The 23,604-nt window shown below is 39.4% G+C and overlaps 1 protein-coding gene across 6 annotated transcripts in view; it reads left to right on the top strand.

Moving 5' to 3' along the window:
• FRMD6 (FERM domain containing 6) overlaps positions 1-23,604 on the top strand; it is a 264,333-nt gene that overhangs the window by 138,581 nt on the left and 102,148 nt on the right. For 5 of the 6 annotated variants that reach the window (XM_005685649.3, XM_005685646.3, XM_018054348.1 and 2 more), the window contains one exon: positions 15,149-15,223. The gene's annotated coding sequence lies outside the window, so the exon portion shown is untranslated. Of the gene's footprint in view, positions 1-15,148; positions 15,224-15,251; positions 15,363-23,604 lie in introns of those variants that run through there. The other variant, XM_018054349.1, reaches the window with a different exon arrangement.

Genomic DNA, 23,604 nt, shown 5'->3' with positions numbered 1-23,604 from the left:
TGTGTCAGGGTGTGAATTTTAACTTCTAAAACTGTATCTAAAGTACAAGCCACTGTGTTGACTCTTCTTTCTTCTGGTTACCCAAGATCATTATTGCTTGGGCAATGGCCTTGAAAAGTGTGGAAATTCTGAGCAGAGCATTCCTATATCATATTTGTTTAGAAATTCATCCTGAACAAGTAAATATGACAGTATTCTGTGGCATAATGTGAAATCCAAAAGAATGTCTCAATGATTTCTGTAAGTCCTTTCTATGACAGTCATTCATGGGAAAAAAGTGTGGAGTCCTGATTAGATGAAATTCATCTCCAGCCAGCCAGACCACTCATCATTCTGCCAAAGAAACTAGATAGAAAGTAGTTTTGCAATTCACTTCAACAATCATAGGTGAATTCCTACAAAAAAGCCAGGAAAGCCAGATACTGATGTTAACAAAATGAACAGGACATGGTTTCTGTCCTCAAGGCAGTTACATTCGAGGGGAAAGGAGAGAAAAATGTTTCAGAGGGTAAATTGAATGTATTAGATACTATGGGAGAATCTTTATCCAGCAAGCGAATCTGGGACCCTTTTGGGGAGGGTGTAGCAACTGTGTCCAATTATGAAAGATTAATAAGAGTACAGCTGAGAAAGTTTGGTATTCAGGGAGAATATTACAATAAAACAAAGAACGCACCTCATACCAGAATGGTCAGAATGGCCATCATCAAAAAATCTACAAACAAAAAATGTTGGAGAGGGTGTGGAGACCCTCTTGCACTGTTGGTAGGAATGCAAATTAATACAGCCACTATGGAGAACAGAAGGGAGATTCCTTAAAAACTAGGATTAAAACTACCATATGATCTAATAATCCCACCACTGAGCATATACCCTAAGGAAACCATAATTGAAAGAGACATGTCCCCACTGTTCACTGTAGCACTATTTACAATAGCTAGGGCATGGAAGCAACCTAGATGGCCATTCACAAATGAATGGATAAAGAAGTCGTGGTACATATACACAGTGAAATACTATTCAGTCATAAAAAGAAATGAATTTGACTCAGTTCTAGTCAGGTGGATGAACCTAGAGCCTATTATTACACGGAGTGAAGTAAATAAGAAAGAGAAAGACAACTATCATACATTAACATATATATATATACATGAAATCTCTAAAGATGGTGCTGATGAACCTATTTGCAGGGCAGCAATGGAGACTCACACATAGGGAACAGACTTGTTGACACTTGCAGGGAGGGGAGGAGAAGGTGGGACAAATTGAGAGAGTAGCATTGAAACATATACATTGCCAGATGTAAAATTAGATATCCAATGAAAATTCACTGTATGACACAGGGAGCTCAAATCTGGTGCTCTGTGATAACCTAGAGGATGGGGTGGGAGGTGGGAGGGAGGTTCAGGAGGGAGGAGACATATGTATACCTATGGCTGATTCATGTTCATATATGGCAGAAGTCAACAAAATATTATAAAGCAATCATCCTCCAAGTAAAAATTAATTAATTAAAGACTACAAAGAACTTAGTGGAGAGTAGATAGATGTGAGGCTGAAAACAGAGATGACAAGCTCCATGGATACCTCTTCAAAGATGTGGTAGACTTAATCTTGCTTATAATCCGAAGGGGAAGATCCAGTGGAGAGGATGAGATTAGAGATACAAGCAGGTCTTGGAAGCTCTTGGAAGATACGGGTATAAAGGACAAAGTTGTCCTGAAATAGAGGGGTGGCTCAACTACTAAGACCAGAGAGAAAGACAGCAGGGTGGAGATGCATGTAGAAAAGCTTGTGAGCAGATAAGGAATTTGAGATGTTGGTGCTTTACTGCCTCAATTTTCTGATGAAATTGGAAAGTTCTCTACTTTTAAGCAACAGTTCTAATCCTTGGTTGTACGCTGGAATCATCTGGGGAGCTTTAAAAGCAAAACCAAGCAAAACTGATGCTTGAATCCCCTGCCAGAGAATCTAATATAATTGGCCTGAGATGCAGCATAGGCACCAGAATTTTTAAAAGGTCCTGGGGTGATTTTAATGGGTTGCCAAAATTGAGAACTCCTGGCTTAGATTAGAGTAAGACGCAAGGAATGTAGTGAAGAGTTCTAGAACAGGTGTTAATGCCTGGAAAAGGGAGTTGAGAAGAAGCAAATAATTGTGAGGCAACCTTAAAGCCAGGTGAAACTTAATACCTTACCTTGTGAGAGTCCCACTCTTCACCGGCTGATTCTTCCCGTGGCAGAGTTATGCTAGCCAATTAGGCTGGTTGTGGGGCGGGTCCTGAGGTGGGCTTTACACAGGCTCCGGGCAACAGAGAAAGGGATCAGGTCATTATCTGTGGTCTAGGATGGGCTTGGGGAAAAGTGAGGCAGAGAACAGCCCAGCCCAATTCCACCATACTCCTCTATTTCTACTAGTTGACATTCTTATGAGCAGGAATTTGGATCAAAAAATTAAAAACCAAGTAAACAACTCCACTGGGAGAAGCCAGGGGACCAGACACTCCAGCACATATATAACTAATTGCTGAATAACCTAGAGGTGAGTGTACACGCTGGCTATAAATATGTATGCAATTGCATGTCAGGAACTCATTTCATGCCCATCATTCTTTGAAAATCACCTTTCATGCCCATGAAAGAAAAAGTCAGGATGTGGGTGCTGGTGGATAAGGCTCTCCCATTTGTCACTGAAAGCTTATCCCAGGTCACAGGAGAGCTGTGTGCCAGTCCCCTTACTTCCCCTAGGGATGAGCAGCGTTGCTCTCACGAGGGCAGTGACCTATTATTGAACCGTTTTGCATGTACACAGTGAGTCATTGTTCTGGCAGAATTCCCCGCTCTCCACACACATTTTTACCCACCTTTGGAATGTGGGAACACTGACCATGTATATAATAGCCTGGCAGAAAAGTGGCTCTGTCAGAGGTTTTCCTACTAAACAGCCGGAGGGGAAGCCAGGAACAGGAGAAGGGATGGGAAGAGGTGGGTAGAGAGAGCCAGGGCAAGAGGTATAGAAAGAAAGAAATTTCAAGGGAAACCAGAAATCATGCTCCCTGCAGTGTTTCTCACCATAAGAACACACTGACTAGGTAAAACTCAATGTCAGCAAGATAACCAACATGATTATGTATGTAGACAGCATTTATGTATATATTTAAGATCCTGGGCGAGTTGCCTAACATCTAGTTTCTCAAAAAAAGAATATTACCTACCTAACACAGTTGTTATAGGGATTAAATTAGTTAATATTATTGGAACAGTCCTGGAACATTGTAAGAGAGCAAAAAATCGCAATCATTGCTGTTGTTATTATGATTTTCTATGTATTAGGCAGCTCTGAACTTGAGGACATTGTTACCCTTCGTAAGTTATTTTTTTCTTTAAATCTATTTTACTATCTGTAAAAGGGGGAGAAAATTATCTGGTTAACAGGTACATAAATTTAAGGAGATTAGAACATGTATCCCCCTAAAACTAAAATAAAACATGCAATGTACAAATTCATTACAATGACAATCCATTTATCCACAAGTAGTTATTAAACATTTATTATATGCCTGCACTGACCCAAGACATGCATGGTGTCTGCCCACATAGGGCTTATAGTCAGCAGGAGAAGCTAGACTTTACATACAATAGAATAATAAAATGTATATTATATTATAAATGTAAGACTTTAAAATTGTGATAAGGTTTTGAAAGAAGAACCAGTTGTTTTGTTTGAGCATTATAACAGGAACTGCATTAGTTTGGGTATAAAACTTTTCTTAGTATGATATTTAGTTAAGACATGCTTGATAAAGAAAGTAGATAGAGGTGGGGATGGAGGGGAGGAGGAGGAAATGTCCCGATCAGTTTACACACCAAAAAAGGACCAAAGGCAGCTAGGGTTTAAGGAGCCAAGTAGCAAGAGATCTAGGCTTACATTAAGGAATTTGAAATAAGAGCACAACTTGCTCCTGTTATTTTTTTCTCCGAAGGTCACCCTGGTTGTTTTGAGGAGAACAGATTGGAGAGAGAAGAGGGTGGAGGAGAGAAACCAGGTTGGGGAAAAGAAATGATGGTGGTCTGGGAAAGCTGGAGTAGATGGAAATGAGGAGCAGCACCAGTTCAGTTCAGTTCAGTCGCTCAGGCATGTCCGACTCTTTGCGACCCCATGAATCGCAGCACGCCAGGCCTCCCTGTCCATCACCAACTCCCGGAGTTCACTTAAACTCATGTCCATTGAGTCAGTAATGCCATCCAGCCATCTCCTCCTCTGCCGTCGCCTTCTCCTCCTGCCCCCAGTCCCTCCCAGCATCAGAGTCTTTTCCAATGAGTCAACTGTTCTCATGAGGTGGCCAAAGTACTGGAGTTTCAGCTTTAGCATCATTCCTTCCAAAGAACACCCAGGACTGATCTCCTTTAGGATGGACTGGTTGGATCTCCTTGCAGTCCAAGGGACTCTTAAGAGTCTTCTCCAACACCACAGTTCAAAAACATCAACTCTTCGGTGCTCAGCCTTCTTCACAGTGCAACTCTCACATCCATACATGACCACTGGAAAAACCATAGCCTTGACTAGACGGACCTTAGTCGGCAAAGTAATGTCTCTGCATTTGAATATACTATCTAGGTTGGTCATAACTTTTCTTCCAAGGAGTAAGCATAGGCAGAGTCAAAACATATTGTGGAGGTGAAATTGGCAGGACTTGGTGATAGACTGAGTGTGAAGGGTGAGGACTGAGAGGTGCTTAGAATGGCTACCAGATTTCTACCCTGAGATGTTGAGATGATGGTACAGCCAGCAACGGAAATGAGGAAGTCTCCTGGAGGAACAGGTTTGGTGAGGAATATGATTAGTACGTGTCATTTGTTTTCAAAATCATTTCATTGAAATGCAAACTATTTTAATCCATTGCAATCAGTAAAGAATTATTATAGTACAATTATTATGTTTTAGAAGTTGTCATATAAATGTTGTAACTTTTAGTATATAAAGTTGTAATATTAAGGAAATCTGGATGATTCTGGGACTCCATTTGTATGAAGAACTTCAAGTAGTTAGTTGTGACGTAAAAAACAGAATCAATCATCTCGTGACTTAGTACCCCTTGACTATTGTTTTGGTATCATTTAAACTTAACGATTATAGCTCTGCAAATAAAACCAAAATTTCTCATGACAGGAGTTCTGTACTAAAACCTCCTAGCCTTGATAATTTAGAAAATGAAGTCTTCCTATATTTATATTAAAAGATGAATATTCATAATATCAATATGAAAGCTGGACAAAATGAAGGAGCCCTTAAATTTCATCTATGCACATGAGTCCAAGGCTCAACAAGTGAACAGCAGATAACAGTATCTCTTCCATAAGCTGTGGCTGTAGGTGACTGTTTATTAAATCACAGTTGAGCTTTGAGGTACAAGGAGGAAAAGGAGGAGGAGGAAGAGAAAAGAAAGAGAAAAATAAGGAAGATAAGTAGGAGGGAAGGGAGAGGGAGAAACAAAGGGTGGTAGTAAGTAAGGAGAGAGAGAAGGAGGAAGAAGAAGGAATGAATGAAGGAAAGAAAATGAAGGGGGAAAGGGATGAATGAAAAAAAGAAGAGAAATCCCGACTTTTACTTCTAATGACTCTAAGGCCAATACATAAAGGAAAAAAATACCATTTGGAAGAGTTGCCATAAATATGACAAGAAAGATTTCTTCCCCAATACTCCATAAAACAAACCTCCCTACCATCTACCACCTTCAGTAACTACTCTTAAAGCACCAATGACAGATGGGGAGTCAGAGAATATTCCAGACTCAGAGCATAAAGGTTTACAGCTAAAGGACAATTTATAACTGGAACTTAGGACACAGATCAGTCCAGATGTTTGGGGAGTTTATAGTTTCCAACAGCTGGTCCCCTTACCTACCAACATTACACCATCGACTTTGTATACTTTTCAGAATATCTGAAATATCTCATCAGCTGGATTCCACATGTTCTCTTCAGGGATGTAACATTACTCCATGAAAACAAGTTAAAAGGTGAAAAGAAAGATGAAGCTGAGAAAAATAGACCAAGCTTCTGCTTATGACAGCTGTACTTAATTTGCCCGAGAAGATAAGCAGGTATTTTCCCTGTAGTCAACAGTGTTGCCTATGCCCTTTTCACTTTCAGGGGTGACTGGTGATCAGGCAGATTAATTCACCTTTACGATCCTCAGGTCCATCGTTGTAAAACAAAGTGACTGAATGAAATGGGCTCCATGAGATCTCTTCCAGGTCTGTCCTTCAACTTTGACCAGCCTTCCTGGGAGCACTCTGTTTAAATCTCACGGGAATTGGCTTGACTTCTCTGTGGAGGTCATCCAAACCTTATTCCCACTTAGCTTGTCCTGTGACTTCTAGTTTTAAGTTGGCCTGGGAATTTCTCCTCTAAAATTTACAACTGGATGAAATAAATCCATCAAGGGCGGCTAATTAGAATGAATATCATTGCCAGCACTAACTTATGAAGGAAGTTCTGTGAGGATAAAGGGAAATGATTCTCCCCAGACACAAGGAAAGTTCCACTGATCTGGCACAAGGGTAGGAATCAGGTGCCAGGACGTGGGGCAGAGGGGTGATTACTAGGTCATTTTTCCCTGAGAAAGGCACGATTCCAAAGAGGATAGGGATAAAAGAGGCCCTGTGTCCTTGTATTTAGGATACAGTTAAACTTCAACAGTCGGATATTTGCCTGGACCCTTAAAGGCAGGGCTTCCGCAGCCAGTGGCAAAGAGCCGTCATCTTTACTTCCAGGGATGTCACCCTTCCCAGGAAGCGTTGCCCACATCACCAGCCTTTCTCAGGCTGAATTTCTCCCATGTGCTGAGCAGTGACTGTGCAGCCTCAGCAGAATCCAACAAGACAAGGTAAGACACAGACTCAGGCCAGTTCCACTCCCATCAGCCTCAGCTATTTTCCAAAGGCTCCCACTGAACATGAGTGACCACAGCTGCTATCGGCCAATGTCCACAAGCCGTGTCTCCGACATATTGTTGTTGGTTTTTACTTTTCCAGAGACAGTTCCCAGATAAGAGGCAGTAAATTCAGGGAGAAGCAGGATCTGGGCCAACTGACTTGCCAGTTTGCTGATAGAATCAACTTTGCTGCAATGGGGCTTTCACATCGCCACATTCCAGTGCTACAGTATAATTACTTTAAGCACAGAGTGGCATCTAACCACGCCACTGTTTACGTGCCCAAATCAGCACTCAGAGGACACTTTTTGCTGTTACCTCGACATTGCATGTGACTTTGGCAGGGAAAATAAGCCTGGTTTTTTGTGCTTGGCATCTGATTCAGAGGCTCTGAAGTGGTGTGTTGGATCCAGTAGCCTGCCCACCACAGAGCTGTGCTGTCGTCCTCACTAGTTCAGCCTGCAAACCAGCTCCATGTGGGGGCGGAGCTTTCCTGCCTGGCTTTCCTGCTTGTCTTTCTCTAATAGCAACGAACTGACACAGCGTGACCCACCAAGGCCAAGCTATTTCCGGATAACACTTCCTCAACTCCACCAGTACATTCAGATGCAGTGTTTCACCCAAAGGCCAGACACCCAGCTGGTCTTCTTAACTAGGCCTGACTGTCTTACTGCTCCACCCTGTAGGTTGTTGAACACGGGTGGATCTTCATGAAAGCGTAACAGAGAGAAGTAAAGCTACTGGATTAGATAGTATTACTTACAGATTCTTGGATATCGAAATGAAAGAGGGCTTACACATCTTTGACAAATTTGTTTAGGTCTTAATTTATATAATACCAAAGCAATGGCTTTTAAGAAGATAGAAAATACACAATAGGAACCTTCCTTACAACTCACAATAAGTAGGTCAATGTGATTGTCGTTGCTTAGTTGCTAAGCCGTGTCTGACCATTTTGCAATTGTGTCTGACCCTTTTGCAACCCCATGGACTGTAGCCCACCAGGATCCCATATCCATGGGATTTCCCAGGCAAGAATACTGGAATGGGTTGTCACTTCCTTCTCCGGGGGGTCTTCCCGATTCAGGGATCCAACCAACATCTGCTGCATTGCAGGAGGTTCTTTACCTCTGAGCCCTGGGAAGCCCAGGTCAATGTGATTACTCCCACTTTGAGATTGGGAAACAGAGATTCTACCAGACCCACTTGGGGCAGAAAGGCGATGAAGATGCTAAAGATAGAATTGAAAGCCCCCACCTGGGACCAGTTTATGTGGTCACAGAGGTGCCCAACATAAATCAGGTGACCATACACTTTATCAGGCAAACCAGGACTGTTTTTTTCAGAATGAAAAGGAAGTTATCAAAATTTAAACATGGACCCATGTCTTATACCACTCACAGAAATTAACTTGAAATGGATTAAAAACTTAAATGTAAGATCTAAAACCAGGAAACTCCTAGAAGGAAACATAGGAGCAAAACTCCTTGACATGTATCTTGATAATGATATTTTGGATTTGACACCTGAAACATAAGCAATAAAATATAAAATAAACAAATGGGACCACATCAAACCAGTTTCTGCACAGCCATCAATAAAATGAAAACACAACCTAAAAAATGGGGAAAATATTTGAAGACCATATATCTGATAAAAGGTTAATATCCAATGCATATAAAGAACTCAAAACCCTGAATACCTCAGTTAAACAACAGGGAAAGGACCTGATTAAACTTCTCTCCAAAGAAGACATATGAAAGGTCAACAGGTGCATGAAAAGATGCTCAACATCAGTGGTCATCAGGGAAATGCAAATTAAAACCACAGAAACATCACCTCGCATCTGTTAGAATGATCATAATCAACAGGACAAGACATAACAAGTGCTGGTGTGGATGTGGAGGAAAGGAAACCCTTGTGCACTGATGTGCACTGTGTAAACTGGGATAGCCACTAGGGAAAACAGCATGGAGGGTCCTGAAAAAACGAGAAACAGCGCTTCCATATAGGAGTCCCTGGTTTCCCTTCTGGGAATATATCTAAATGTATCAAAAACACTAACTCAAAAATGTATCTGCACCACCATGTTCACAGCAGCATTGCTTACAGTAGCCAAGACACGAAAGCAACCCAAGTGTCCATTGACAGATAAATAGCTAAAGAAGTTGTGATGTATATATATACAATGGTATATTATTCAGCTATAAAAATTGAAGAAAACCTAACACTTGTGACAACATGGAAGGACCTTGAAGGCCTTATGCTAAGTGAAATAAGTCGTACAGAGAAAGACAAACACTGTATGATCTCACTTGTATGTCGAATCTGAAAATGGCAACAATAACAACAAATCAGACTCATAGACAGATCAGACTTGTGGTTACTAAAGGTAAGAGGGGGATCGGGAGAGGGGGAATTGGAGGAAGGTGGTCAAAAGATACAAAGGTCCATTTATAAGATGAGAGAGTTTAATACTTAGGATGTAATGTACAACATGACTATCAGTAACGCCGCTGCCCGATGTTTAAGAAAGTTGTTATAAGAAGATCCTAAGAGTTCTCATCACAAGAAGGTTTTTTTTTTTTCCTTTATTCTTTTCTTACTGCTTTTTATTGTAGCTAGAGAAGGTGGATGTTAGCTGAACCTATTGTGGTAATCATTTCACAACTTACGTAAATCAAACTATCATGCTGTAAGCCTTATACAGAAATGTATGTCAATTATTTCTCAATGAAACTGGGAAAAATACTTAAACAAGAATAACAGGCATAAGCTGGGACTTTCTGGCAAACCGGGACATACATCCAAATCATCCTCCGGCATCTTCTGTCAGTGGTACTGCATCTGGGTGAACCGTGAATCCAATGAAGCCCAAGTTTCAGGCTGCTCGCTTGCTCTGGAGGAAAGCAGGCTTGCAGTGTTATAGGCTGAAGGGAAAGCCAAACACAAGCAGGAAGCATCTGTGTGGAAGCAATGTTGGTAACTCTCCTTCAGATATTTTAGGAAAAGTCCCAGGTCCCCAAGGCTTCAGGTACCTATTAGGATTTCTTTCCTAAATAATTATGTATTTCTGTATTTAATATTTGGCTTTCCTGATAGCTTAGTTGGTAACGAATCTGCCTGCAATGCAGGACCCCAGTTCAATTCCTGGGTTGGGAAGATCCACAGGAGAAGTGATAGGCTACCCACTCCAGTATTCTTGGGCTTCCTTTGTGGATCAGCTGGTAAAGAATCTGCCAGCAATGCAGGAAACCTGGGTTCGATCTCTGGGTTGGGAAGATCCCCTGAAGAAGGGAAAAGCTACTCATTCCAGTATTCTGGCCTGGAGAATTCCATGGACTGTATAGTCCATGGGGTCTCAAAGAGCTGGACATGACTGAATGACTTTCATGCATAATTTTTTTTCTTCCTGAGTATCCTCCTTTCCACCCGTCACCTCTACCCAAGTTATCTAAGCCTCAGGTTTCATATTTAGTGCCAAGGGAACCTGCTAAGGTGGTGCAGTCTTGGGAGAGAAGTAGGGATCAACAGCATCCCACAGGGTACAATCCCCTGAATAATATTCCATTGTGTGTGTATATATATATATGTATATATATATACACACACACCACAACCTCTTTATCTGTTCATCTATCAATGGATACTTAGGTCTGTTTCCATGTCTTAGCTGCTATAATCATGCTATTATGAACGTGGTGGTATAGATGTATTTTTGAATTAGTGTTTTTGTTACTTATAGATGTATTCCCAGGCTGTTTCTTACTCTCACCATGTTTATATCAATGAAATTAGGATAAAATGACCACTAAGGACTGCTCAAGAGAAGAAAATCTCCCAGCTGGAGCTGAGGGTCATAGATGACAGAAAAGGGGTAGCAGTCCTTACTCCTAATCCTTAGTTGCAGGAAGAAATACAGAAGAAAATGGTTTATGGTATGGTTGTGAGCTTCAAGTCCTTCTGTAGTCCCTCTGATCGAGTTACTTTCTGCGTTAGTGCTTCACTCAGAATCAGTCCCTGATCCAGCTGCTGCTGCTGCCCAAACCTCCGCTCTGACAAGCTCTGTTCCTGTCAGGGTATTGGCTCATATTCATAGCGTTCTAGTGGTTCATCCAGTAAAGAATCTACCTGAATGCAGGAGACCCAGGTTCTATCGCTAGGTCAGAAAGATCCCCTGGAGAAGGAAATGGCAACTCACTCCAGTATTCTTGCCTGGAGAATTCCATGGACAGAAGAGCCTGGGCTGCAGCCCATGGGGTCGCAGAGTTGGACATGACTGAGTGGCTAAGCACACACACACTCTATCCTAAAGATTCATCCCCAACCAAGTTTTGAGAACCCTTCAATCTAATCCTTTCTCTGCAGTGACTCATTTTGTGGCTTTGTCATTTGTCATACAATCCTCAGTTTTCTTGAATGTGCAATGAAAATAAATAATGCCAGCAGCTCCTTGAAAAAAAAAATTGATCAAAATTTAAAATCAGCTGATCTTCATGCATTAAAGCAACACCTTAGGTACATGGAATATGAGAAAAGAATATGTGATTGTCTTGCCAGACTTCCTGATCATACTTCAAGAAATGAGGTAAGATCCTCTTGTTTTGTCACCAGCTGGATACTTTGCAGTATCTTTGCCTCAGGGAGTTATGCATTTTTAGCCATGCTGCCAGCATGTTTCCTGACTGCCAGTCAAGGGAATGTCCTTTTAATCAGTCTGGGGAATGCCATAGATCCAAACACTCAAATTGATTAGATTGTGAAAACTGGCTGGTGACTCTGAAAGCTATGATTCTGCAAATCCCTCACATCTCTTCCAGTTCTGCTGTCTTTCATATTTTTGCGAAGATCATGCATGTTTTCTCATGCCTCTGGACATGTTGTTTCTCCAGTTAGAATGCTTCTTTATATCTTCTCCACTTAGACCGCTCCTCATTATCCTTCACAGTTTTCCCAGCTATCATAGTTTCCAGAAAGTTTTCCTGAGCACTGCTGCTCTCCACCCATCACCATTAGCACCTAGTTCCTGATCACATCACCAGACTATGCACTGTTTGTTATCTGTCTCCTCCGCTGGACTAGAAACAATCAGAGTATGGGACTGTGTTCACTACAGTATTGAATAGTCAAAAAATGTTGAATAAATGAACCAGTGAATGAAAGCAAGAAAGTATTGTAGCTCATTAATAAGACATGAACTCTGGCTTAGTGGCTCCAGAAATAGATTCAAAGAATTTCCTTTGAAACTTCCTTTGATTTTTCCCCTTTTAGAGAATGTAGCCCTTATTGGGAACAACATAAGGACAAACTATTCACAGATTCAAATAAAATCTCAATGGTCTGGGAGACTCTGAATGATATATAAACAAGTAAATTGGACTCTCATTTCTGGTTTTTAATAGTATTGTCCTCCTAAAAGCAAGATGGAACTGTGGGGTGAGTTTGGATGGGTATGTTATCCCTTGATGGTCTCTTTCTCTCTCTCTCTCTCTCTCTCTCTCTCTCCCAATGCCCTTTGAATTCATTTTACTTTTTGAGATTAATTTCTCAAAAATTTCAAAATTTCAAAATAATTCATTTTTATTCTTTTGTTTATTTATAATTTTGGGGTTTTTAAATAAAACAAAAATGATTTTTTAATAATAAAAAGCACAATTCACAAAGAAGATAGACATCATAAGCCATTAGACACCTAACAACAAAGTAACAAAATTACATAAAGCAAAAATCAGAAGAAACATAGGGAAAATAAATATATATATAATCATAGTGAGACATATTAACATTTCTCTGAGAATATTTTATCAAGTACAGAAAAAATAAGAATAGGAGCATCTTGGATAATGTCATTAATAATTTAAATATAATAGATTTCTATTTACATTGATTTATATTATTCTCATATCCTACACAAATATACTTAAAATTTTGTATCTCATATGTTGTTAGTGGATGTCCATAAGACATTTAGAAAAATAAATGGCAAAAAGATATAGAGCTCTGTGTTTTTAAAACAGTCTCTGCTCGGCACTGCTTAGCCAGTGAGTGCAAGCAGAGTCCGAGGCCTCTTCCATCTAGCCCCAAGGGCCCAGAGGGATGTTTTTCACTTGCCCTTCTAAACTGTAGCACTGAGATAGCTAAACATTAGCACCAAATATTTTATCCTCAACAAGTTAGTAAAATGAATTTTTTAAGTCCAGATTAGAGCCAAGGGGGCTTGGGAAAATTTGTCTGGAAGGCTAACTTGCTTTGTCAAAGCTCACTTACAGAATTGTTCACCCTAATCTTGCACAAATTAAAAACTGTGTAATTAAACACATTAGGAAGTTTTCAAGTTGTCCAGGTAGCAGGAAAATCATAATGACGATAATTATATTGTATCTAGAAACTATGCTTGAAGACTATAAAGACAGTTAATGCTATGTCTTCCTGTTACACTAAAAGATGTCAACATTGCCATAATTTAAAAACTACCTTATTTACTGCCCACCCGAAGTCCAGCATAGCATGAGCTGTAAAATAGGAATGCAGCAGTGAAGCAGGACAGTCTAGGGGCACTTTCATTACTAAAATCAGTAACAGGAAAATCTCTTATCTCCAACAATCTACATACTTAGAATGGGGCAAGTTTGCTTGTGTGTTGAGAGAAGTGGTGATACACTTTTTTCCCATTTAGCAGAAACTGATTCAGAAGAGGTTCAGTAATTTCTACTGTTGCATTTCAGAGAAGAAATGACTGAAAATGAAAACAGAACCCAGAAATTCTGACTTCTAAACCTATATTTGTCCCACAACCCTTCTGGGATTCCCCTTACTTTTTTTTTTTTTTTTTTTCCTGAATGGGGGCAAAAAATAGACATATTTCTACTTATGACAGAAAGCTGTACCTTGGATAACTATTCCCTTGACCCAGACTAGAATGTAACTTCAGTTTTATAACAAGCTGCCACAGGATAAATCACTATAGTGTTAGAATCCTTTTGCTCCCTAGCACAAATTCTATCACACCAACCAGGCTGGTGTCCTTGCTGTTCTGGGACTCGGCATGCTCATTCCTTGTTCCAGGAATGGTCTTCCCTCTCTTCTCTATCAGATTCACCGAGGCCTCACTTCATTTAGGAAGGGTACTCCCCTTCTCATCAGCTCATAACTGGGCCCCTCTCTGAATTCCTCTAGCACTTACTCTCTAAATCATTCTTCTTAGAACTTCATTCTCTTCTCTTTTTCTCTTCACTAAACTGTGAACCCCTGGAGAGCAAGGTCCATGTCTTACTTGGAATATTGTCCTTCCCGCTATTCATTAGGCATTAAATAGGCAACTTACAAATGGTTGTTCAAACAGCCCCCAGAATCATCTTATCCTTAGTGGTACTTCAAAGCTTGATGAAGAGTGAGAGAGCATGATGGGAAGCACATGAATTTTGAGTCAGACAGAATTTTTTAATCTTTCTTGGTCCTAGTTTTTTCTCTTTTTTTTTTTTGCTGTAAATAGGAATAAGAAGACCTAACTTGCCAAGATGTCCCAATTAGAAATTATGTGAAATGTCAATTACAGTGTCTTCTATATAGTAGGCTGTTAATAAATGGAAGCTTTTATTGGTTATATAATAAGGCCTGGAAAAAAATGATTTTATTTTGCATTCATTTGCCAAACAGATGAGTTTTGAGATTACTCTCATCAAAGGAAAATAAAAATTATTTGGCAATATTATTTGAACTCATGATTAGAGAAGTGTGGAGGGAAAATGGGAAAGATTTTGGGCTGTGTGAATGTTTTTTCACTTATCAACATCAGGCTCAGAACTGGGGTTTTCTGCATTGAACATACCAGCAGTCACATCTTCAGAATGAAAAGTTTTAAAACATATTCCTCTGCAAATCATTTCACTCTCTTCTCAGGATTTGTCAGGCTTCTCTGCTACTCTTGCCTGATGTCAGATTAAGAAGATAAACAATTTTAAAACATACCAAAGGAATATTTTAAAGGAGTTTTGTATATAATGATTTCTCTTTAGCCAAATGAATAGTTTTAATTACTTAAAATATGTGCATAGATCACCATGTGAGAATGTTCTTGATCCATAATCTCCTGTCTTTTCCTCAGTGGAACAGATGCCAAAATCTTTGCATTGACTGTAAACCAAATGAAGTTGCTATTTAATTAGCTCTAGTGACCTGGTAGCCTGAACAGAAATTGTCCTTTTATTTTCAGCCACTCCAGTGATTTCCAGCAAATGAAGAGCCTGAAACATTCTGGCTGTCTAGAGAACCTATAACTGAAAGTCAGGTGAGTACCATCTGAAAGAAGAGAGTCCTATTCAAGAGAGTCTTATAACCTGATGAACAATTTATAAAACACTGAAGAGGAGGCCCGCAAGCCTCAAAGACAGAAATCTATGAAGAACTGATTTGAGGCCTATTCTTGGGTGAGTCATATGCCCTTGTCCCCTTGTGGCTCCTCCATTTGTAAAACTGAGGGTGATGTTTTTATGAGATATTATCATGAGGTCTATTTAGATGTGTGGCATAGTGACTGAGGACACTGGCTTGGAGTCGGAAAGACCTGAACTTAAATCCTTGATTTATTACTTATCAGTGGTCACTTTGAGCAGAAAACCTCTTTATACCTTACTTTTGTTGTTTGTAAAATTGGGGTAGTTATTGTTCCTATCTCATAGGGTCATTATGAAGATTAAATAATATGCCTGGAATATCACAATAACTCAATAATTATTAGCTATTATTTATAGAGTACTCTATGCTTCTTATAGAAAAAAACCCATATAATTCAAAATCCAAAGTATTCAATTGGCAGATAGATTTGGGAAGGCATTTTCAGTTTTCAGTAGATTTAAATAGGCTTCCACTTTCAACGAGCACTATATGCCAAATTACCTCAATTTTCTATGTGAAATTCACACATTTTCTGGTTATTTTTTATATGCTTGTAGAATTACAACCATCAGGATTATGTGATTATGCGTCACATTCATCTGCACAACATTGCTCCCTCTCTCGTGATGATTTCCCTGTGAAACACTAGGCCTAGATGAAGTAAAAGGGAGAATTATTGAATTATCAAGCCCTGAACTAGTCAAACTTGACTGTTCTTTGGAGATTCTCACCCACATTCATTCTCAATAACGTAATTTCAAATTAATGATCTTAGCTTCTCAGGTATATGTCTGTGAATGAGACCTAGAAAGAACCTTTATAAGTAATTGAAAAGTGGTGATTGAAAGATACAGTTTTCCTTGGTTTGAACTGTTTCCTACAGGTGTTAAGACACTTCAGAAAGTCTAGGCAGATGGTACATGCTGGTGCACAGATGACTGAGGGACAAACAGATGGAGAAGCATAGCCCAGAGGAAGTTGGAAATGAGAAAAGCAGGATTGGGAGAGGGTGGCGCAAAGAGAGACTGCTGGCCAAGACAGGAAGTGGCTGCATGGGCATATCGGTTTGAAAAAAATCAGTCCATGCAGATGTGTGCTGCCACCTCTGTTTCTGATGTCAATGAGCAGAAGTAGCTCCAGTCTGCTCCTCCTCCCTCTGTGTCCTCTCTTCTGTGGCTGACATCACCCAATCCTGCTTCCCTCCTCCCCTCATAGCTCCATGCCTCACCCAGCTGGAAAGTTGGAGCATTGGAGTTGTTTGCCCTTAGAGTCAGAGCATAGTGACTATTTGAGCTGAAAGGCAGATGCATGCCTATTCCAGGAAAACACCCTGATTATCATATTCTCCACAACCTCTGGGTGCTACTTTTGATAAGGAGATCACCTCATGAATTGCATATGATAATAAGCTGCTTATTTTTAAACAGCTTTATTGAAGTTTAATTGACATATCATAAAATCTATTTTAAATGTACAATGTAACGACTTTTTAAAATAAAGTCATAGGGTTGTATAATCATTACCACAGTCCAGTTTGAGAACATTTCCAACTCCCCGAAAGATCACTTATGCTTGTTTTCAGTTATTCCTCATTCCTACCCGTAACACCAGGTGTTCACCAATATGCCTTCTGTCTCTATAGATTTGCCTTTTCTAGACATATACATGAAGTCATCAAATATGTCTTTTGCATCTTTCATTTAGCATAATGTCTTTGAGTTTCATCCTTGTTTTTATCATGCATCACTAGTAGTAGTTTTTTTGTGTTTTTTTTTGCTAAAGAGTATTCCATTGTCCGAGCACATCTGACAGACATGTGAATTGTTTCCAGTCTTTTGATACTACAAATAATGCTGCTGTGGACATTTACATATATGTATTTGTATAAACATATGTTTTCATTTCTCTTGGGTAGATTCCTAACAGCAAAATTGCTGATTGAGATGGTAGGTTTAACTTCCTAAGAACTGCCAAATGATTTTTCAAAGCAAAAAATAAATTTTGCATTTCCACTAGCAATGAAAGAGGGTTCCAGTTTCTCCACATCCTTGGCAACACTTACTATTGTCTGTCTTTTAAGCTATACCCATTCAGTAGGATCGTAAGCATCATAAAATGACCAGACATCACTTATCAACTTGAAATAGGTCCTTTGGTGTCCATTTAAGAAGAAATGGAATGCTTATTTGCTATTTCTTGTTTTAGTCAAACACCTCTAGCCCTTGATGTGAGCAAAGGTAGAGGCTCAGCGCTGATTGTCTTCTCCACTCGCCCAAGAGGCCAGCTTCTTCTCCTACACAACTCCTCCTCTGCTTCATAAAATTGAAACAGATCCCTTTTGGCTGAGCCTCTCCTACTCCATGGTATTATTTCAAAGAAAAGAATAAAAAAAATTCAGGGAAGTCATTTATTGATTTTCTTCCCATAAGGATGGAATTAGGTGATAAATAATGCAAGCAGAAGCAAAGAGAAGAAAGTAGAGAACCAAACATTAGTCAATTGCCCATGTACTGAATATGAGATAAGCCTTTTCATATTTTTCACATCATGAAATTCTCATAATCTTTGATATAATTTTATTAATCACCATTTCATGGTCAAGAAGTGAAAGCACAGAGAGATTAGGTCAATTGCATAAGGTTGCACAGTGAGTGAAGTTAGGTTTTAAGCCCAGGTCATTAGTTCTGAGCTGATTTTATTTCATTACGCCACCTGAAAAGAAATAAACAGGAAAGGAAAATTTTAAGGCATAGGAAGCAAAAAGTTCATATAAAAGTTAACTACTGAGAGAATGTAACAAGATTTATAACAGTTTAAATTATACAACCAACAATTGGTTTGTGGTGCAAGGGTTCTGTTACTTCCATGCTTTGATGCCTATGACATATACAGAGTTCAAACCCTGGGGACTAGGAATCAAACTCGAAGCTTTAGGAAGGATGGGGAGGTATGGTATCCCTCCTTATTTGATTTTCTCCCAGCTAAGAAAAGATTGTTCATTCTGAGCACTTGCCCAGATAGTGCAGAGAAAATCCAGAGACATTTTTACCACCCAGGGTGAGAAACTGAGAGGTTCCAGAATTAAACTAGTACATTTTTTTGAGTAACAGTTCTGCTTCCCTTGGATAAGCAGAATCTTTGCTGATGTCATCACCACCCACCACCACCTGGCATCCCTGCATGGTGGTGGTCAGAGCAGTGGAGAAACCGGTGGAGCATTTAGAAGAGATTACTTGGAGGAGATGTCTCAAAGAATCACATTTACAGATTCTACAGAGAGGCCTCCTTAATCTCTGTCTTTAGGAATAGTTGATGTATGTGTCTCATACACCATCTTTTTCCATAAACACTTATATGATCATCATGAAAGGAAAAGTGGTAACTCATCTTTAGGATGCCTAGTTTCAAGGGAAATGGCACTGCCTCCTTTAGTCCTTATGTTCCTTACAGCATCAGGTTAGGGGTCGATCATGCTTAGGATGGGGATATGTAGAGGGAGGATGAGAGATGTGAATATGAGCAATATTCTGTGAAATTACCTTTTCTCTAACAGCTAATACAGTCTAGTATTTGGGGATTATTTAGATTTTTGCCAATTAAAGTCTTCAAATCTTAGGGCTTTAAATTAAATCCTCACTGACAGCAACTTGTTACTTAGCTCCTATTATCGATATGTACTTAATAGCTCTTATCTTTGAATGGTAATAAAAATACCAGTGTACGCCACAGGATCTCAGAGTGAGAGAAAAAACTAGCAAAAGCGGTTACAAGGTGCTTTGCCAGAACAAATGTTTATTGATGTACCCAATAAAAACAGTAATAATAGTAGCACAGATCAATGCCACTTCCCAAACTCGGTTCCAAAACATATTAATAGGTGATCTGGAGTGGTGGGAAAACCCAGCTCCATAATCAAAGATATTTGGGAAACACCGAGTAGAATTTGTGCAACACTAAAGAGACTTTAATGTATTAAATGTGCTTTATCAGCCTTCAAAAGGGGGACACCATATGGGATTTTCTGAGCTGCTTGAAAAGACAAACATTTAATCACAGGAACAAGATGTAAAACATTTGGGGTAAAGATAACATGGAAAATTTGCTATTGCTTCAGGGGTATATTTCCTTGTCTTATCCAAAGTTCACATATCCAGACCACTCTTCATTTCACCTACCTTCTGCCTAATATCTCCAGGAAGGACCCAGACTGGTAAACATATAGAGCATAGGAAGATACTGAAAGAGGAATGGTATCTATGATCCTTTCTAAATCTGAATTATCTTCTGAAAGCCAAGAGCCAGCTTGATTGAGGCAGTGGTTAATGGTGGTTTCATGTGAAAAGGAAATTCTTCATTTAAAAAACAAAACTAAACAGCAAACAAACAAAAACTAATTTATATAATAACTACATGCAGTGCATGGGACTTGTCTGGATCTGGATTCTAACAGACCAAGTATAAGAAAATATTTGGGAGATGGGTGCAAAGTTTGAAGGCTAAGGAATTATAATTATCCTGTTAAGCATGATAATGGTATCTGGTGCTCTAAAGACATATGCTTAGTAGTTTAGTGTGGAATATCATGATATTTAGGATTTACTTTAAAATAACCCAGGGAATTCCCTGGCAGTCCAGTGGTTAAGACACCATGGTTTCACTGCCAAGGGTGCAGTTTCAATCCCTAGTCAGGAATGAAGATCCTGCAAGCCATAAGGCATGGCCAAAAAATAAAAATTAAAAAAATAGAGGAAGCAAATATGGCAAAATATTAATAACTGTTCAGTCTAAGTAATGGAATATAGAGAGTTTTTCTATTTTTTTTAGTTTGAATGCTTTAATGATAAATAGTTGTTTTTTTTTTTTTCTTCTTAATGCAGATTTGTCAGTCCAGATCTTCTAAAATCAAACTCTCTAGAGACCGGGCCTGAAAGTCTGCTATTGTTTCCCTCCTGCTCTCTCTCACTCTCTTTTTAAAAAATCATATGTAGTATCAGCTAACTGAGATACTAGGTTCCCCTGGACTGTGATAACCTTTGCACATTGCCCCGTACTTCACAGCCCAGTACTTGGCAGTGAGGTTGGTGTGTGAGGTGATTTTAACACAGGAGAAAGCCTATTGCAGTGCTCCTGAGCAGTGCTTGGTATGAAGCTTCAGGTCTTTTCCAGTACTGAGTAGGCAAAGTCTGGCATGGTCCAGTGTGTGGACCCAGAGCCATTTTGAATTACAAGAGCCCAGGTACTGGCAAACAAAATCATTGGCATATAAGCAAAGGCTTTTGGTTTTTCAATTTTACAGGAAGTATATTTAGAAAGCAATTTTAAAATGCTCATTTCCTTTTAAAATTTTAAGTAAATTTTTTCACAAGTCTGTACATTTGGCTGTTAAGAACTATTCTCTGTAATACACAGTTTTTTTGGATTAAGATTTTAAAAGGAATAATTACTTGTCATAATTAGAAGGTAACTATAAAATTATAATAAAAAGCAATATTATATTGTGCAAGTACAACATTTTAAAGCAAAAAATGTAATAACTCTAATCAATTTCTAACATGGGTACCTAAAAATTAGTTCTTTAAAGAGGCCACTCTGTGTGATTAGCATAATAAAATTATATATTATACTTCACATACTAAATGACTGTCAACCTTCAGAGTTGATGTTTTGATATATCTTTTAAAAGAACACAGTGAAGGACACAGAAATTCATTACCTGCAGAATCCATGCTATCAACCCATACCATCTATACTCTCAAAAACCCATATCGTCATAACTTTCTAAATATTCTGACAGAAGGCTTACAGAGTAAGCCTGAGTATCATGCTGTGGTGCATATGGTCTGCAGAAAGTGGATCACCAACATAATTAGCCATGTTCTAAGACATCATATCCATTAAAGATAGGTTTGTAAGCTGTTTTCATTTTTCTAAAATATACTGAGATGGCCTTATAGCTGCCTTTTTAAATGCTTGTCTGTTACCATTTAAAATCATGTAGCATACCAGAAGTGGTACTTTTAATACACCTTGGGAAGCATCAATCTAATTTAAGTGCAGCAAAATTATATCAGATCCTTTGCTAATAGGAAAGAAAGGGGGAAAATGGTTCCTAAAGGGGAAGAAGTATGCCACGTATATTACATTTGTTTGACTTGTATCTAGAACAGTGCCTAAAAGAGACAGGCATGCAGTACAAGTCTGAGTACATGAATGAGTGCTCCTCATGCCTCCAAATTATCTCTAGCCCCTATTCTCAGAACCAATTATTTGTCAAGATAAAGGCTTTGATCAGAGCTCTGAGCCCATGAGAATTAAATTGCTGAACCTGGCCCCTTTGCAGGAAATGTAAAACTCATGAAATTCAAGTACTCTTGGGAAATCCAAACACATTTTCATTTACCAGTGTTTCTAACTGAGGCAAAAATAAATTTAGAGAAATTTATTTAAATACATGAATATTAGCTTTTGATATTTCCTAAAACACTGGAAAGGGAAGTGGAAAATTCTCTCTCATGAGGATTTGAAGGCTGCTTATTGTAACTGAAAGAATGCAGAGAGAAAGCCTGGGCTCGAATCCTGACTCTGCTACTGGTTAGTAGTGTATAACCTGGTAATGTCATGTAATGTCTCTGAGCTTCAGTACCCTCACTTTATACAATGAGGTGAGATTAAACTGTCTATAAGTTTCCTTCCAGCTCTTCTGTTTTCCAATTCTTCTTCTCCCAGAGACTCCTGAGCAGTACTTGGTATGAAGCTTCAGGTCTTTTCTAGTACTAAATAGGCAGAGTCTGACATCCCAGTGTGTGGACCCAGAGCCATTCTGAATTACATGAGTCTGGGTATTGGTAAACAAAATTATTGGCATATATGTAAAGGCTCTTGTTTTTTCAATTTTGAAGCAAGTATATTTAAAAACACTTTAAAATGCTCTCATTTCCTTTAATATTTAAGTAAAATTTATCGCAAATCAATACATTTAGTTGTTAAGAAATATTTTCTGTAATCAGATTGTTTGGGAGTGAATTGTAGCTTTAGAACTTGGACACAGATAGATGTGCTAACTAGTCTTATTGTGGTAGTCATTTCATAATATATGTGTCTACCAAATCATCACCCTCTACACCCTGAACTTTCACAATGTTATATGTCAATCATATCTCAAACCTGGCGAGAAAAGATCTTAGCAAAGGGACTTCTCCATGGCTCAATTACCTCATCTTTTAAAAGTGATTACCAAAAAAAAAAGCTATCTATCTCCTTAAGGGTTTGTGGGAGGCATAAGAACTAAACGAAAAACGAAACTTGCAAAGCACTTCGGAGAGCACCTGACCTAGTAATCACTCAATAAAGCAGCTACTGCTGCTAAGTCACTTCAGTTGTGCCCGACTCTGTATGACCCCATAGACGGCAGCCCACCAGGCTCCCCCATCCCTGAGATTCTCCAGGCAAGAACACTGGAGTGGGTTGCTGTTTCCTTCTCCAATGCATGAAAGTGAAAAGTGAAAGTGAAGTCGCTGAGTCGTGTCCAACTCTCAGCGACCCCACGGACTGCAGCCCACCAGGCTGCTCCTTCCATGGGATTTTCCAGGCAAGGGTACTGGAGTGGGGTGCCATTGCCTTCTCCCAATAAAGCAGCTACAACTGGTCTTTTCCAAATATCCTTTATCTAGGAAACAACTTTTTTATTTTAAAGAACACAATGAAAGTGTTCATTTGGTATGTACCTACCCCTTCACTTTGGAGAAGGAAATGGCAACCCACTGCTGTATTCTTCATGGTCCATAGGGATGCAGAAAATCAAATACAACTGAAGTGACTAAGCACGTACCCCTTCACTCGGACCTATTTTTGTTACATCTGCAGAATGAGTGAGGAAGGCTGGCAAGGATCATCACCTGACTGTTGCTGGTCTCTCCGACTCTCGAGTTCTGTTCCTCTCTACAACTAAATAAATCGCTTTAGTCATCAAATTTCAGAGAAGGCAATGGCACCCCACTCCAGTATTCTTGCCTGGAAAATCCCTTGGACGGAGGAGCCTGGTAGGCTGCAGTCCGTGGGGTCACTAAGAGTCAGACACGACTGAGCGACTTCACTTTGACTTTTCACTTTCTTTCGTTGGAGAAGGAAATGGCAACCCACTCCAGTGTTCTTGCCTGGAGAATCCCAGGGACTGCGGAGCCTGGTGGGCTGCCGTCTATGGGGTCCCACAGAGTCGGACATGACTGACGTGACTTAGCAGCAGCAGCAGCAAATTTGCCTAAAGTTGACGTCTGG

The sequence above is a fragment of the Capra hircus genome, chromosome 10 (genome assembly GCF_001704415.2).
Source record: "Capra hircus breed San Clemente chromosome 10, ASM170441v1, whole genome shotgun sequence".
NCBI lineage: Eukaryota > Metazoa > Chordata > Mammalia > Artiodactyla > Bovidae > Capra > Capra hircus.
This window is presented reverse-complemented; position numbering and strand designations above follow the sequence as displayed.